The sequence below is a fragment of the Leuresthes tenuis genome, unplaced genomic scaffold (assembly GCF_036924035.1).
Source record: "Leuresthes tenuis unplaced genomic scaffold, fLeuTen1.0.hap1 SCAF_11, whole genome shotgun sequence".
NCBI lineage: Eukaryota > Metazoa > Chordata > Actinopteri > Atheriniformes > Atherinopsidae > Leuresthes > Leuresthes tenuis.
In genome coordinates, this window is record NW_027325365.1 from 19,109,520 (window position 1) to 19,128,026 (window position 18,507).

The window sequence follows — 18,507 nt, forward strand, 5'->3', positions numbered from 1 at the left end:
GATCCTCCTATTCCTACTATCCATACATACACCTATAATAACTGAATTGAACTGCTATGTTCAATTTCTCAAGTTTTTAACAAACCATATGGTATAGAAATCAGTTCATAACTATGGTAGTTAGAGTTTATTTGTAGATCATTGTTACACAAGTCTCTTTAAATTTAAAAAAGGCAAGAAAAATGGTTTCTGAACTAATGTTTTGAGGCCTCAGGTTAAACCTTTGCTCTACCAGAAGTGGGTAATGATACTTGATAGCTGACAGGGCAAAATCCCTACCTTATACCTTATTAGCTTCACATTCAACAACTGATAAGACATGTTCATTTATCTATTTATCTACTTAGTTAGTTACTTAGTTATCCCACAGTCAACAAGCAGGTCTTGACTTTCACTACTCTCATTCTATGCTCACCATCTTGGCAATTGGCACATAATTGGCACTAACTGAAAGGGACAACCAACCTATTTTAACTAGTTGGAGGATATTTTTAATCAGTGCTGATGGCTATAGCTAACAAACAGGGGACAATCTTTACATGTATTATGTTGTCTCCATTGTTGAAGGATTTATTAGGTGAGGTTAGAGTAAATATTCTCAAAGATTCTATTGCAGCTAGCATAGCCATCATGGTCAAATGGTGCAGTTGTCAATTCCATTCATACACGAGTAGTGCCCTCTCAAATCAAATTAACCCGGGTGATATGTGGTTCACACAGTGAGCTGCAGGTAGATGCAGCATACATCAGTAGAATAATGGCTGAAATAAGAAATATTGATGATGACATTGAAATGCCGACTAATGAACATATTCTAAGCATTACTAATTGTTTTCTTTGAGTTGCTGTTCAAATCTTCCTACATATGTAAAGAGGAAACGTATTTGATTCCACTTAGTGAGAAAGATACACTCGAGCATACCAAGGAGAATTCAGCAGATATTTCAAGCAGCTCCTCTCATCTGCTCAACTGTGAGGACAGCACGTATAACATGGCAGCACAAACATCAATTTTTGGCTTACAGTGGAAAGGAGGATGGATTTTCAGCCTTCTGGGATACTTCTCTAATAAAATTCAGGCAAGTGCAAAAAACCTGAACGGTGATGGCTTAGCATTATGTGTTTCATGTATATCAGAGTTTGTGACAGTAACCTGAAATGGGAACTGCTGTATAGTCCTGCAGCGTGCTTTGGTCTAAATGATGTTTTTAATGGAGCTCACTGGCAGTTAGAAACATATCTGCCGCACATTCACACTGACTGATTATATTTTTGAGTGTATCAACTGGGATGAATTGGTTAGTTTTAATCAAAACTCAGTACTGGATGTTTAAAATCTGTCACTTCAAGTAATGTATTAGACAGCATGCAGAGAATTGAACATTGATTGAAGCGAATCAACAGGGGCATTAGTGCATGGGAGTGGTGGAACATTTTTCTTAACGCAGCTATCAAAACTTAACAAAAATATAGAGATTAACTTAGGGTTTGCTGCAGTTAATTGAGGTCTGTCTGGTAATTACAGCAGGGAGTTGATCCCTCACAGTTATGGTTCTGAGTTCATTGACACCCCATTATAAAATCAGCTCATATGGCTAGCATTGACTTTTATTCTATGGGTTACAATTATTGGCCTGAGAAAGAAATAGCAAAGCTAGTATCAAATACATTTAAGCATTTAGACTAACTCACTCTGCTGAGCACTGATTTGCATGGAAAAACAGCTCCACTTGGCAAAGAAGAAAAACAGTCGTGATGATAAGGTGATTTGATATAAATTGCATGCTGTACGCATCTTAAAATTATAGAAAGTGGGCAAATTACAATGTAGTAATATATACCAACTGGTTGACATTTTCTGGTAGAGACAGTGAAAGCGAATTCTTGCATGACACAGCCATCCACCATCTCCCACTGAAGAGACTAAAACACAAACAGAACTTTTAGAAGCCATTCAGTGGGAGGTTTTTGAAGAGCTGATCATCCTGTGAAAGAGACTTCAGTGCGCCATTTCATAAAGCAGAGGAGACATGCGCTGAGTGCATGTTATTCACCACTTTCATCCACTGCATTTTGAATTATGTTTTCTTCAGACACAGATTATTAATTCAGATCAACTCGTCCAGAAGAATGTGAAATTAATTACATTTTTTTTACAACAAAGTGAAGGCTCTTGGGGCTTCTCTGTGAAATGTAATAGCTTTGTGCATATGTGTGCATAAATATGCACAACAAATGCTGTACGTTAGCTGAGAAGATGAGTCTAATAAGCTAAATAACAGTTTTAATTCAATGTAAATAGGCTGCAGTCCTTTGTGAAAACTGAAAGATCAGCTTTAGCATTTGATGTGAAAGGGCTCATAGAATCCTACATATAGGAAGCAGGGACACGACCCAGATGCTGCTTGTGAAATTAATGGCCTAATAATGCAGGTGCCTTAGCATTTCCTGCAGTAATGTGCTAGCTGAGAGAATTTTCTCCATTCAGGTAAATTATGGTTTTAGACTTCAGATTTATTGTGAGTAAATAAATAATTTATATAGTTCAGATCTAAAAGTATCAAAAACAGCACTCACATGCAGTACTTTAGTAACATCATTACCTTTTATTACTTATATCTTTTTAAACAGGCCTAAATCATACGCCAAAGAGACTTCAATTTTGACTGATGATCAGTTTTGAGAAAATCACATGTCCATGAATGCAACAAAGCACAAAGCATCTTTCTGAGGTTTTCCTTTCAAAGACCTCCGCTACTTGGCTTTCTTGCAGGGGACTCACAAATGCCAAAAGCACAGAGGTAGAATGATGTTATTGACATGCAAATGCATGGTAGCTGCAGAGAAGTGAGAGGTGCCAGAGTGTGTTGTTGTGTGACAAGCAGCATTTCTGGATACAAAGCTCAAAGCCAAGATGTACACAAGTGAGTCTGAGACAGCAAAACCCACAGCAACATTACAGTTGTGCACAATGAATATATATGTACATGCTACAAAGTACACATAGAGGCATAATGGGCCATGAATGTGATGATGTGTGCCAAATTACACAGGGCGCATACAGGATTACTATAACTTAATAATAGCTGATTAAATGAGGTATGTCCACTGTACATGAGACCAGGAGTTATACTGGAGCATAATTAAGTTTTGAAAGAACCAGACTTTGATGTGCTTTTAACTAAAGGTCAACAGTAACTACCAATGTAAGCCACACTTGATTAGTATGTATATCAAAACATCAAAAAAGATGCTGCTGCACTAATGAGGGGCTGACCTTCATCTTCAGTGTAAACAAAGCCCAAACAAATGCTCATTGCACTGCATGGCCTCAATCAGTCATTAATAAGGGGTGTTTAAGAAATTAATCGAACTTTAATATTCGAAAGGACTATTAACTATACAATCTTTGACATTTCGGAAAAAAGCCTACTTTGCTGGGGAAAGCAATAAGATCGTAAGAAGGTCAAAAGAAGATGCTTGCGGCATTAGGAGAGCTTAAAGACAGAAGAATGTAAATTAAAACCTGCAAAATGTTTGAATAAATCCTGACTGCCTTTACCTCACTTGAATAATAAACCATCTACATTTGGATATGTAAATATATTTGAGCATTTAAATGTTAATTCGTCACATTACGAGCTCATTCAGAGTCAGGTGGATTTAGAGGAGATGGAAAGGGATTACTGGAAAGATATCAGTCACCACAGCTGAACCATCCCCTTATCCAGCACCATCACAATCCTTGACCGTTTTACCCATTGATCCTGCACAGGCATTGGGGCTGGGGTTGTATTTTTCCTTCCGGAGGAAATCAAAATTTGGAAACTAGCTCAATTTGTCTCAAAATGTAAAGGATTGAGTCACAACACCCTCAAATTCAAACTGCTACTCTAAAATACACCCAAGGCCTCAGTGACCAATTAGTAAAAAGGGTTTGGAGGAAGACATGTTGGGATTAGAAAAAGCATTTTCTTTCCTCCAAAGCCTAACGTAGTTATCTGATAATTCAAGTGGAAGCCTTGCTCTGCTTGTTGCCTGTTCACTTTGACATTCTGAATATTATTAGTCAGTTCTGAGAATCCATGTAAGGATGAGCTCAGAGGGACAATTCAAACGACAGCACCCTTTCTTAAAGTGAGAGTAAAAAACAGAGATGACCATCTGTCTGAAAAGTTAGCTTATTATCAATATATAAATGTCACGGCCAGAGAGGCCATTATATATATCAAAACTTCTCAAGGAGAAGTTGGGAGACAAAGATAACTGTGTTTTAAGAAGGAATGTTGTCTCCCCACTGATCATTATCTTTATATCTCCCCAAATAAGGAGATGACTCCAAACTCAGGAGATATACCAGGTCTCGGTACATGAAAGCAAGAAGTAGATTGTATGTATGTGTGTGTGTGTGTGTCACCAAATAAAAGAGCAAGGGAGGCAACCACTCGTTGGAGAACTCTTGAGAATCAGCAGAGAGAAGGTTTGTGTGTCGTTCTCCCCTTGCAAGTAAAATACTGAGGCCTCAAAGGATTTTCTTGGTTTCATGCCGTTGTCTGTGAGTGAATTTTTCTAACACCATCGTTGTCTTGTTGCTGGCACTCATCTGCATTTGCTCAAAAACAACAACAACAACAACAAAAAACAAGAGTAGACAGACTGTTGCTTTTCAAATACAGACAGGTGTGAGTTTGGCTGGAGGTGGTGGTTTGAGGCAGACATGCTTCAATATCACACATGGAGGAGGGAACACTGTCCTCTGACAATAGTCCATTCAGCTCGTCCTGGCAGATATGTTTACTCTTCATTCACTATTTCTAATCCTGTCTGAAAGCCTATCTTGAATGTCAACCTTCTTCCTAAATTGGCCCGTGTTCTTAGTGATTGATTAAAGTACTGTAACCCAGCTTTATCAGACCACCCTGAACTCTGTATTTCTGCCAAATCTATTAGGTAATGCATCCTTTGTTATTGTACTGGTTGGTCTCCCCCACCCGTCTTTGGAAAATGCACAGATCCATTAACTGTGATACAGAACACTCAGTCATACCTACCTCTGTGATAGCATGGCAGCTATCCCGGATCAAACGGGAGAGCTGTCTTAAGGTCATGACAGTTTGTGACAAGTGTTGCATCGTAATTCACTGTACTATCATGTGGTGAGATCCCAAACAGTATGCACTGGGATTCGCTGAAAACACATATTCTTCATTTACTCTTTTCTGGCTTTTGACTGATGCCAATGTGATACCAGAAACACGTCTGTGTCCTCTGACAGTGAGCTAACGATATGGCTGTAACTCACGCGTTCTAATGCTTAACGTCCCCATGCCAATGCACATAGAGGAGAGACGAGGAGAGGAGGTTGCCCTGATATTAATGCTGACGCCTGAGTCCTAGACATTGCACTTAGAGTGTCTCCTGCAGGACATTATTCAAGCACACACAGGCACTACAAAGTCCATAAGGCAAGAGCAGGCCACTTTGGTACCAAACACGCATGTCCTTAGACACTGCAGCTCACTGAGGGTACTCGAGGTTGTATACAGTACATATACGATCTCACCACTTTCTGCATATCATGGTATTTTATCCATGTCATAATTGCATTTTAGCCCTGCTCTGAATTTAATGGACTGAAAAGACAGAACAGAACAGATGCTCTGCATATGGAACTCTGGATATGAATTTAAATCCCAGTTGTGTACTTAAAGCAGAATAGAGGACTATATTAATGACTGCACATTTAGAAGTAGGCCATGTCCAAACACTGTGGGCAAATTTGGCCTCGAGTTGTCTACACTTCCTCAAAAACTGCACACACCACACACTGTAAGCTACTATTGAATCTGCCTTCCTATTCTGTGCCAACTTTGCACCAAAGAAGCCCAAAGCGATGACTGAAGATACTGTAACGGCATCCGCACAATGCCGCATTTCCGAATCAATTTCTTTCCTTGTATAAAACAATCTCTTTCATCTGCCTCTTTTCAACCTCCCTCTTAATATTTTTGTAAGAAAAACTATAAACAGCACTCCTATGTTCATTCTCCTTCTACAAATGAGACTTGCAGGCACATCATTTATTCATTTAAGCCCTGACATCCGAGCCATGTCCTAAACGGTGACACTTTGAGAACTATTCCTCTGCGTCTTCACAGTGCAGATACGAGTGCTGGGGTTCAACCAGGGAAGAGTTTTTATTTTTTCTTCTTTAAATGTTCCATCAACGAGGCAAGAATGTACAGGGGAAAAAACAACAAGGCTATTGTTGTTTTCTAGCTCAAGAGCCTTGAAGCTTCTGCAAGAAGCAAGCACAACAATAAAAATGCCTCCATGCCTGCTGTAAAATTTCATGTGACAACAAGGGCTTGCTGCAATTTTCATAGATGCTGAAAGCAAAGGCCTTTGAACTAAAATGACACATCACCTATTACCAATATTTACCCCTGTGGTGAACTGCAACTCTGACTGGCATGACAAATTGTGTGTGTAGGTTTATGGTCTGTGTGTATGTTTGTGAGCTGGCAATAAAAAGAAAAACTGAAAGAGATAAATCAAGAGTGAATTTTCACTCAACAAGAATGAAATCCAGCTTTCATTTAAAGCTCACTTGCATGACATAGCAAAAACATCATTTCTTTAGGTTTCCAGGAATGAAAGCATTTGTCATCACAACTAATGCTCTTTTCTATCTCAGTGCTAGACCTCTTTCACCACTTAATCCATAAGTCCTGAAGTCACTTTGTTTTATCTGCTCCCTTAGGATAACCTAAGCAGCTACATGATGGCAAAGATTGCCCTCTACCTCCAGAGGTCAGCATTGACAACGTGGTATGCAAACGTATTGCAGGAGAGAAATCCATACGTGATATACACAACAAAAGAGCAGACTCGCCTCTGTGCAGGATTAAGTGCTTTAGATATAATAATGAGAGAGGCCCTGTTTTTATTTGTTTTCAAGCAGGCATTTCTTTCTTAATGGAATAGCGGCTGCGTTCTGTCTCCAGAGGGTACAAATGCTCATCAAAGACCTAGCTTTGTCAAGCAATCTATAAACCCTTAACACCACATAGCACAAGATACTTGCAAGTTCAGGGAAAGAGCAACAAAAGAAAAGAAAAAAAAAGATAAAAAAAAAAAAACAATAATTCATTCCAATTTACAATGTGATTATAGCACATAAGGTTTTATATCATACTCTTTCAGGGGCAGCTCATGTTTTGGGAAGCTGGTCCCTTAAGCTACGAAATCCTCAGTGGAATTCTCATTTTTCCTATCAATATTTGAAGCGGTGCCTGCCAGAAGATTTGGGAGCCATGGATGCTCAGGGCGGTAAATCTGGGCCAGGGGTTGTGTGGGATGTTCAGATAAATGGGTCGGGCTTTGTTTTATAGCAACACTGCTTGTCTTAACTTTCTGTGTCTACCAGGGATTTAGAAAATGTGCAACTGTCCTTGGGATCTCTCTGCAACAGCAGCTCTGAGTCTGGTTCGAGTCAGCTCTGGTGCCCCAAGATTACATAAATATCCACTGTGAGCCTTTCACAACTATATCCGCGCTCTATTGTTTTGGTCACTTTTTATCTTCAGCAGCATTTTGGTTTTGCATGGGTATGGGGTACAAGTTTCAGATGAAAAGAGAAACTGAGAATTCTAATTTAACCCAATTTGTCAAGTCCTTTCGCAGTGTGCTGAACAAATAAATGCAAAGAGGAGGATATTCTGCTCTCAAGTTTTCTTCTCTGAACCTTTGCTAATGGATTGGACTAAAAAGACCTTTACGTGTGATGCAGCTGTTTGTCATTCGTGTGCAGCAAAGCATCAGTCTGAAGGCAATGTAGGCCACAGAGACACAAAGAACAATTATGCCTGAGGAAATATGTCACATTTCCAACGTCCTTTGCGATAAGGTTTCCTCATTCGTGCTCCTTTCAAAAAGCACGGTGGGAAACAAAGACATAGACGTGGCTTATTAGGTCAGTTCTGGAGTTCTTTTTTTACACACTGATCGCAGATCTGCTGCATAAATCACATGGGTATCATTAGAATCAACCCTGAGGAGTCTTCGGGTGTGATGTGTTAAGTGTGTTTGTGTGTGTAAGCTGGTTTGTGACTTTCCTGTAGCTATTTTTTAGGCATACAATCAAGTAGGATAAGGTGTAGGACTATGGAATGCTCCTGAGATGTACTTTGTTCTGATGCCTTTTGGCCTTTAAAACACACAAAATTTAAACTTAATTCAAGTAATTCATCTGAGACTTTGAAGAAAGCTTGGTCTTTGAGAAGAGGCTCAAAGAATGTAAATTTAATATCCTGGTGAACTGTTATCCTTCAGCAGCAGTAGCAAATAACTCAATTGAACAACCCATTAGTGAACATATTACCGGGTGCCAGGCAACCAAACAGCTTCAGCAATAAATGTTTGTTTGGGAGTTAGAGGCTTCTGTAGAATTTTAGATGTGCTAAACTTGTGTGAAGCAGGTTGGGATTCAAAGGACATGATTAAAGAGAATAAGAGAAGAGAATGCTAGCAAATTCTGAAGTGTCAAAAAAAAAAAAAAAAAAACGTTGAATCATTTAGTAGATTTCAATGTGGCATGTAGATCTACTTCAATCAATCTGCACATAAAAGAGGGGGTGCAGAAAAATTCCAGGATACATCTCAGTAGCATTTGTATTCTACTTGTTGTTTGGGTAGTGTTTTAAAAAATAGATAGTAAAGCTGTGGTTGTCCACAGCATGAATAACACAAACCTGGCAGCTTTTTTTTTTTGTTTGTTTGTTTGACTGGCTTTCCTCAGCCCAGAGCCCAGTTGTAAAAAAGCTTATCGGGCTTACCTTTCTTTACCCCAACCATTTTCCTCTTGTTTCTTTTCAATCTCACCTCTTCCTCCTGTCCTTGATCTTATCCTCAATGATCCCCTCTCCATTCCTGATACTCTCTGAGAACCATTTCTATCCAGCAGTATCATTTCCCTCCTCAGCTTCTGGACTGAACTGCCCACCATTATTATGTCATTCAACACCTGTACTTAAACAGTGTTGAAATTCACTGAGGGCCTGGGGCAATGGGACTTCAAGAAATACTACAAGTCTGAAAGTCGCTTGTTTCAAATTTGCCTTCCTGTTGTAATGACTCAAGAGACAAACTGCATGTCTGACTTTCCAGATTTACACAGGAAACAGGAAAAAAAAATGCTGAAGCTTTCGGTTACAAACTTGTGACTTTAAGCTCATGAAAATACGGTGGGTTTAAATACCGTCCCACAAAGTTACAGCTTTCTACAAATAATATGCGATTATGAGCTTTTGGAACACATAATTTGTAGTGTTTTAGCAAAACCCTTAAATCTGTGCTACTTAAAGGATCACAAAATTGCCTAGAGGATCCCTCCACTCCACTGTGTTCGCCCACGCCACTGAACTCCCGACATGGAAAACTTTTTTTTTTCTAATCCAAAACCCTAAATCTCAAAACTCATCCAAATCTTGAGCTCCTTCCGTCATCCTCACCCACCCACCCCCAAAAAAAAAACCAAAAAAAAAAAAAAACCCAACTGTTATAGTGACCTACAGCCACCAATTCATCAAGAACTGCCATCTTGGGAGAGTAAGTCACAAGGCTATTTCTGTAATGACCCAGATTTTCAGGTGAATCTGGATCTGTGTCGTTGTGATGAGCTGCAGAAAATCACATTGAGCATAATAGGTTAAAAAAAATTGTCTTTCTTTTTTTTTAACCCTATTTCTACCTTTGATATGTTCATCCCATCTCACAAAAGGGTTTAAATTATCAGTAGGTTCAATGTATTACTACCTAAACTCCAAAAATTGTGCATCTTGCCTTGAAAACACAATCAATGCATGAGAAAATCCCCCAGTCTAATTTCCTTTCTTGGTAATTTTGTCAGATTAATATCAAGTCAATTTCCTGGAGCCTGTTCTTACAGAGAATGATGGCATGATGATGGTATCACTGAAAGAGGGCTATAATTGTGGAGGATGGCTCCTTTTGGGAGGAATATGGGCACAGATGGACCCAGAGCTAGATGGAGAAATGTCTCTGTTCTCAAAGGCTATCAGGAAGCTTTGCCAAGCTGGCAAGAGATATAAATAGACAACAGTCAGGAGCAGGTTTACATGTTAGCACTAAAATAAACCAGTGCTAATGTTGGTTAGAAGAAGGTATAAAGGTAAAGCGTTTTCAGTGCCATGAAGGCAAGTCCAAAAAGCTTCTGCAGTATAAACACTTTGCTTAGGGAAAATCATCTTTATTTGCCTGCATGCTTTCCAGACAAAGGAGTTTGACCCCTGCATTTAACCCATCTGTAAGTCATGAACACACATGAGGAACAATGAGCAATTTAGGCAAACACACTAGAGAGAATGAACACACACCCAAAGAAGGAGGCAGCCATAGTTACAGCACCCGTGGAGTAATTGGTGGGTTTCAATGGCCTTGCTCAAGGGCACTTTGCCATTTCCACCAAAGAAGAACTGATCATTCGCCACATTTTTGTGGGAAATATATCACTGACCTGCTCAACCCACACCATTCCTCCAGCCTCTAAGTCACAGCTGTGATACTAAGCTTATAAATATTACTGGACACAACGACTAGACTGGAACACTATGCGTACCCATCAAAATTTTAACACACACACACACACACACACACACATCCACTTTTGTTCATAGCATACCTACAGGCAGTTCAGAGTCTCCAGCAAGCCTAATATGAAATGTGGGAGGAAAGGCAGAAAAACAGCCACAGCTAAAGACACCAAGGACATGTCTTCAGTGTTGTTGTTGACAATTTAGTGGGTTTAATGACCTGAGGGGATCGTATATTCTACTATTACGCATAAATTACATCTGAGGTTTTAAAAATCTAAACATGAAAAATCTTTCTCCAATTTGAGAATGAGATTCCTGTTATATGAGGAAAGATTTTGAAACAGCATTAACAGACACTGTGTTTTTCAATCTGTAACACTGCAGTGAAGAAAAAAGAAGCAAGAAAATAACATGTTTGCTTTAAGGTGACATATTTCTACAATTCTGGCACAAAACTGTAAAGACAAGACTCTTCATAGCAAAAACAGTGGAATAGAAAATCAAAAGCTAAATAAGCAATAGAGCTTTTAACAACTCAAACGTGGGCCTAATGCCCTCTCTGTGTGCTTTTAAAGGGTAAAAAGTGAAAAGTGAGGAGTCTGCTTCCAAGCAATTTTTTTTTTTAAAATAAATGCTTCTGCATTATTTACAGCTTGTATTGAGCAAAAAGGGTGAAGCAACATGACACTGACGCTGGACTCGATGCCGGCATAGATTTGGCTCAAAGAAAATCTGAAAAATAAAAAAAACAAAACAAATATTTAGCCGGGGTAACAAAGTAGTGTATTTTCGTGCGAGCGAGGCTGGCAACAGCTCCAAGAACAGAACAAGATTAATGAGAAACTATGCAGAGGAACATTAAGCAACTGTAATTCAAGAATACTTGCGGAGCAGAGTTGTGTGAGAACATGATGGCCAACAAGTAGCTTTGGAAAGTTTGCGTGTTTTAATGTATGTGTGCATGGGAGAGAGAGAGAAAGGCTCTCTATTAATCTTGTGCATTACTGCAGTCATTTCCACTCTCTTCGTCACTAGCAGCATGTGCTCTGTGAGATTTGAAATATTTAAATCTGTAATCTGTCAGCATTATGAGGTTAACTCACACCCGCAAGACTGGTGTCCTATCCGTCATGTAGCTTTCCACTTCACATGGCCCAGCATATATCACATGGACCTGACACCGCCTTTTTGTTGTTCCGCCTAGAAAAGTCTTTGCGGCCGGTGTCTGTAATTTCTCAACAGCGGAACAGACGTGCGGCTGGACCCTTGAGAAAAATTAAGGGAATTGCGTGAAGCTGAAAGAAGAGGAAGAAAAAAAACGCAGCAGCAGTGTGAAGCGCAAAGAAGCCTCTAATTGTTTCCCCAGTGAATGTGACCCAGTGACTCAGGAGGAGTTCTTCCTTGTTCTTTTACTACGGGTAAACCAGCATTCATTATTGATTTGGTGGCATAGATTCAGACTTTAATACAACATAGTCTTATGAGAGGGCCTAAGTGTTGCGTCAGTTTGATGCACAACTACATTTGTGACTCACGAATACATCCTCTTTCACCTTTCCCACTCGTGGTGCTGTGTTTTCCTAAAAACTCTGAATTAATAACCAAGACTGAATAAATTGAATGGGATTAAAGCCTGAACGACAGTGACCCATATATAAATATTAGGTTGATGGAAGACACTCCGACGTAGCCCATTTAGCCAGCTCCATGTCATGTCTTCATACGACAGGCTTTTACTAAGCTCCTTAAGAGCCTGCCCCAGGGGATCTATGGTAGGCTGGAGGTACTGACTCAGGCCTTATCTCCACTAATTTACCCCATGAATTAGATGGCCCCTTGTCTCTGTGTCCTGCTAGACCCACACAATACTCACTCCATGTTAAGAAATTAGGAGAGAAAGGGGCTTAGTGATTGCTAAGTTGGATAAGAAGCTGTGGAAAGTGGCAGGGGAAAAGGCACACTCGCAACAACTTTACCTGGACATTAACCGTCATCCCTGGAATTAAAACGTGTTGACTCCCTGTCAGTTGCTTCTATACTCTCAGGGTGGATTAAGTTATACAAAATGCTATTTTGAATGATGCGGATTAAGACTTGCTTTTTGAAAACAAACAGGCAGGGTTTCACCACTGCCAGTCTCAGTAAATCAGAAAAGAAAGACGGTTTCTTTTTGTTCAGTTCAAATTTGGCTGTAACGTTTTTTTGACAGATATTTTAAAAGTGAGCTGGTGAGTGACGTATGTTCATATCTAGCAGACAGTTGTTTCTCATAATCTGTTTATGAACCCAGTCTCACTCCCATGATGTAGCATACTGCCATGTCAGGAACTTCTGGTATCACTAATCAATGTAGAAGTAAGAGTGGCACCGTTAAATTTCAAAGGCAAAAGGCTGACAAAATGTCGTATTTAAAGCTTTTTTTTTATATATATTGACCCTAAACATGTTGATTCTATTTATCAATTTACTTATTTACTGCATACACATTAACTGCAGTGAGTTAATCAAACTTAAAAAGTGAGTGATGACGAAGAAAATGTGTGAGCTCTTATAAACCAATGAGATGATAGGAACCAGCATACAAAAGGATGCACTGCTGGTTCACCTCGTATTGCCAGCATCAGGTTATCTTGTGTTCAAATTGCACTTGAATACACTGCAAACATCACATTCAACTGCCAGCAAGGACATATCATCTGCACCTGAGCTTGAGGATGTAACTCTACAGTGCAGAGGGGGACGTAGTCTATTTACAGTATTCATCAAGGGAAACTGCGTACATAAAGCCTGTGAACAAAGCAGAGCTATGCTTGCTATCACACTATTGTTGTTATGTCACCATAGAAGATTTGCGAGTAGTTTGAGGATATGGTTTGTGAGAAATTTGCTTCAGGAGTGACATTGGCAGCACTTGGTATGTTGGCAGTGAAAGATGATAGGAAGTGGCAAAGATGGTAAATAGGAAGAAACCTCAAAATAATTGGGTGATATCATGGATTCCCCAGCTACTCTGAACAGCCAATAAGAAATAATCTGACAGACCTGACAAAACATGATGAATTGGCAGAAGAAGAATAAGCACGATAACTGGTGCAACAGTGCAGATGGTGCATTACACATTGAAAATACAACAGAGGCGGATATTCCAGATGTTCTAACAGCTGACTGTGGGCTCAGCCTGACTAGCTCCACCCACATCAAAGTAATTCATCATGTTACTTTAGAAGCCATGCCCACTAACCCTGACCAGTCCAATTGGATGATGATGACGTTGCATGAACCGCTGATCCCAGCCAGACAAACTTACCCATCTGATCAACCTCCTTATATTGATTCCATATAGATTGATTAATTGATCTCACTGAGAAAACAACAGCACCTGACACCTGCACTAACTTACGTCAGTCATAACTTCGCAGTGACAATGAAAGCAAACTGTTTCTCAATGTAAAGTTACTGGAATGTAAACCAATGTGCACACACTGGCTTGGCCAATTAATTCTTGCTCCAAGCAGAGAAAAAAGGTATTTTTTTGTTTAGTTTTTTTTTGTGTGTGGAAGTTTGATATAAAAAAAGAAAAGCTTATCCCAAAAGTAAGTAAATGTAAGCCTAATATTGCCTCTGAGACACAGTCTCTGTCCCTATTATGACTGCAATTTATCTTCAAGTGATTCACATTAAAATGGCTCCTTTAAGAAAGTTTACTATCCAAAATACATCCCCACTGCTGCCGCTTGTTTGTATAAGTCTCTGACTTGAACTCAGTGGGCTTCATCCTTGTGTTATCGAGTGTGGATGGCCTAATTAATAAATAATTAATAGAGTGAATAACTTTTGGCAGTTAGTGAGTGGAGACATACTGTGTGACATCTGCTTTGTAGTTAGAATGGCGATGTCCAAAAGAATCTTGTTTACTAAGCAGACATTGGTCTTTGGCAGGGAAACCTGTTAGTCATGGGAGATGTTTTTGGGCCACGAACAATGTAATATCTCTGTTAAATATGTTATGTGCAGTAGACTTGAAGCACATCTTAGTGCCTGGGGCCAAAATCCCTTTGTTAGTCACACAAAGACTTTAATCTTTTCCGTTACAGATTCAACAAATACGTCTTATTTATTATTAAAATGAATATGACTAATGTGCAACTAGATAATCATCACCCATCACAATCATCATTCTTCAGCAATCCTGTCAGAAAAGGTGTGAGCTGATGATGATGAAAGCTCATCCTCATGAGTAAATATGAAGAGACAAGTTGATCCTCCTCCATTAGTCACAGTGCATCCATGTCTGTGAAGGGCAACTGAAGCGCTCAGGGCGAATGTGCAATTAATTGAATTTGATTCTCAATTATGATTTTGGCTTTCAATGATTAAGAAAACAAGATAATTGATATAAAGCAATTATCGCGTTGAAGTTCCTTTTGCAATGATGCTCTTAATTTGTAAGGTGTTCCTTTGCACCTTTTTCCTTCACGATGGTGTCTTTGGCCCTGACTGAAAGCCCAAACTGACTCCCTGCCAGGTTGAGTTCAGTTTCAACCAGGATGAAGGAAAGAGTAAGAAAGGTAAAATCAATTCGGCTGTTTGGGTGTGCTTTGAAGTCCAACCAGGGACAACAAATAGCAGACTTCTAAAAAGTGCTGCCATATGTTTCCAAAGTAAGCGAGTATTGATGATAACTGCTTGGGATCTCAGTGCTGGACCGAACAATCATCACTGAGATTTTCAATATAATCGAGCAGCCCTCGTGCTCAGCTGACACATCGTCAAGATACAGTTTGGCTTGGTTTTAACAGATTTAGACTCATTTGAGTGTTCTCTTGTGTAGTGTAATTAAACATCTGTGAGACTCTGATTTACCTCATTTTTAGGGGCAATAAAGACAAAAATGAAATAAATAAATAAATCTCTGTGCCTGCAATTATTTAAAGAAGTCTTTTTAGATAGCTTGTTGCAAACTGTGAGTGTCTAAGAGCAGTCTTGCATTTGCTGCCTTCTTTTTTTTTTTTCTTTGTACCTATGACTTAACAAATTGTGAAAACAGTGCTCTAACAACAGTAGCCTTTCTTCAGCTGTAGCAAAAGACAGCGATTGGACACATTTTCAGAAGGTCGGCAGTAACCATTTGGGAAATTATTCAGTCCCTGCTCCTGCTGCTTCAAGACAACACATCAAACACTATGAAGAATATTAGAAAACACAAATAACCTTCCACAGCCTTCCTCATATATGTGCCAATGCACTTCAGCTACACACAGAGGAGCACAGTTGCACACTTCTGTCCATGCGGTGGATATGAGAGCAATAACGAGAGCATGCGGTAAAAGAAACCGAAGGCTAAAGAACAAGAGGCCTCTGGGGCACCCACCAATGAGTGGCTCATCCATGTTAAGTCAGGCCAAGACATACTCAGGTGTATACACTTTAGGTCAGGACGAAGCCTCGCTGACCTTTGCAGCAGACAGAGAGGCTCATGGAGCTTTTCTTGAGCAGCCCAGAGACTCACATGAGTAAACAACAGACTCAATGCTGCACTGTCAAATGTATGTGGGAGTGTGTTAGTCTTAGGGCCTGTCACTGATCACATGCTGACCACCTCTTGATGGTTTCAACCCCTCCAGTGTAATCCGGAAAGCAAATGAACACATTCAGCAAGCAGCGCTCTCTGTAATTTCTCCCCCACAGCTCCAAACCCGAAGCATAGATTTTGTTGTAAACGAAGCTGCCGTGATTGTTACGCAGCTCCAGTAGATCCAAATAATTCAGACAAAGAGCAAAGAGTAGATATTAAAACAGCAGGGAACTTGAAAAATAGCACTTTACTGGACTACAATACAATTACAGAGGGGGCCAGAGAGAGAATTAACAAGCAGAAGCAGCAAGCAGCACCATGCATAATTCCTCTCATGATATTGTGGAACCACATACAATATAAATGAACACAATTTGCTTGCAAATCAAAACAAAGCGTAAAGGGTTCTAATCAAATTTCGTATGGGGGTTTTAAAATGTGTGCAACAAAAACCAGGAATTTCATATGTGTGTGTCTGTGTATTATTATCACCAATTAAGAACCCCTTTCATCAATAGAGCGCTACAAGGCGAATAAAATTCTTAGGGTTCAGGGACGCATTGCTTATTCAACTTATCACCATGACAACTCTTGCTTGACATTTTCCCTCTCTCTTCTCTCTTTGAAATTCAACTCAGTTAATTATTCTTTCTACCACTGACCACAATGAGACCACTTATTTCCGAGTGTGCCATGTGTCCAGGAATGCCACTTTGTCAGTGCAGACCTATATGGGGCCTGCGGGATCATTAAAACAATCAATTCACTCTTCTTTGAAGCAACCATTATTGTTTTAGAGCAAGGAATACTGGGGGAAAAAAAACTGTCATACAAAAAAAACACAAAAATGTGAAACGAGAAGAGCTAAAATCAAGAATAATTTTCTCATATTCATTTTCATTTTCTCATAAGTTTACTCAGTCACTTTAAAGTGCAAATATGCCTTAGAACAGGCAGCCACACCTCACTGAACCTTGTGGTCGTACACTTGGGGATTTAGAATTAGCAAGAAAATTATTCATCCGTAAACCTCAGAGGAAATCAGTGCATGAGAAAAAAAAACTTTAAAAGAATAGGAAATGGGCATCCCCGTGTCTGTCTGTGGTAGACAATCCTGCTTCTCTTTATCTCAGATGCAGGCAAAGCTGCGTTCAAACATAAAGGCTTAACACGCATCACTCTGCCTTTAATTTCCCCTAATGTCCCTTATTTCCTTCAGGAACAGCAAATCATCGGTCTATTTAATTGTTCTTAAAAGGAGTGCAATAACGGGGAGCTCACGCGTCATTGCTCTCCACGCGCACAAGATGTCTTTATGCCCAAGTAACAAGTGCCCTGAGCGTTTCTCACAAGCATTAATCCACTGCGTTGACGTTTGCAGTGCAGTGCGTATTGTAGCAAGCTACACAGGCTATGTCGGAGTGAGTAAAAGATGCATCTCAACCTCAAACAAGACTCGGATTTGTCTGTTCGAAGTCACTGCAGGGTTGCAGCGCTGCGTCGATGTTACGTTGCGATTTAAAACTCTTAATCTTTGCAGGAAAAAACTGAAGTCATAGAATTCAGATGTGCCCATTTCCCCCGCAACCTATGAGTCGCTCATCGCGAAGGCAGTCTAAAGTATCGAAATATGACTCACCTGCTTTGTCGAGGTGTAAATCCCCCCATGCCTTTCTGAAAATAAAAAGCAATGTTTGACCGTCTCGGGATCTTCACTTGCAGTCGGGTTTGCAGCCTACTCCAAATATCCGAGTAGTCTGAGCACTGCTTATATGTTTTTCGAAGATGACCTTCCAATTCAGCGATAACGGCTTTCATTATCTTCTCTCTGGTGTCATATTTATGGTTTTCTTCTACGTTGTTTTATTCTCTTTTTTTCCCCAGCGGGAAGCTCTCCTTCTAGTCCTGGTGCGTTTTGACGCTTTTTGCTTTGACTCTTCTCGGGCTCAACACGAGCTTCGCGGGGGCGCGCCGCGCTATCCCGCGTGAATATTTATTCGGGAGCGCCAACTGGAGATGGAGAGAAGAGTTACTAGGTAACCAAGGGCACACGCATCACACATGAAAAGGAGCAGACGATTTATGCCTTCTAACTATGCTCTGCCCATCTGCTCTGCCTTCCTTGACGGCTCATCAAAAATAACCCTATTTTATTACTCTGATGGCTCATTCTTTAGCGTGTCGCGCCAAATGGCCCCATCCTGTGAGGAACTCCAATTTGAAACGAAGATTAAGTCCTGATGTGCTATTTACAAATATGACAGTTGGGAGCAGGCAGGAGGAATTTGATGGGGCAGGAGAAAATTAATGAATGAG

At 40.0% G+C, this 18,507-nt stretch overlaps 1 protein-coding gene across 2 annotated transcripts in view; it reads right to left on the reverse strand.

Moving 5' to 3' along the window:
- nlgn3a (neuroligin 3a) overlaps positions 1-18,161 on the reverse strand; it is a 126,491-nt gene extending 108,330 nt beyond the window's left edge. For both annotated transcript variants that reach the window (XM_072395952.1, XM_072395953.1), the window contains exon 1: positions 17,831-18,161. The gene's annotated coding sequence lies outside the window, so the exon portion shown is untranslated. The remainder of the gene's footprint in view (positions 1-17,830) is intronic.
- Between the last annotated feature and the right edge of the window lie 346 nt (positions 18,162-18,507).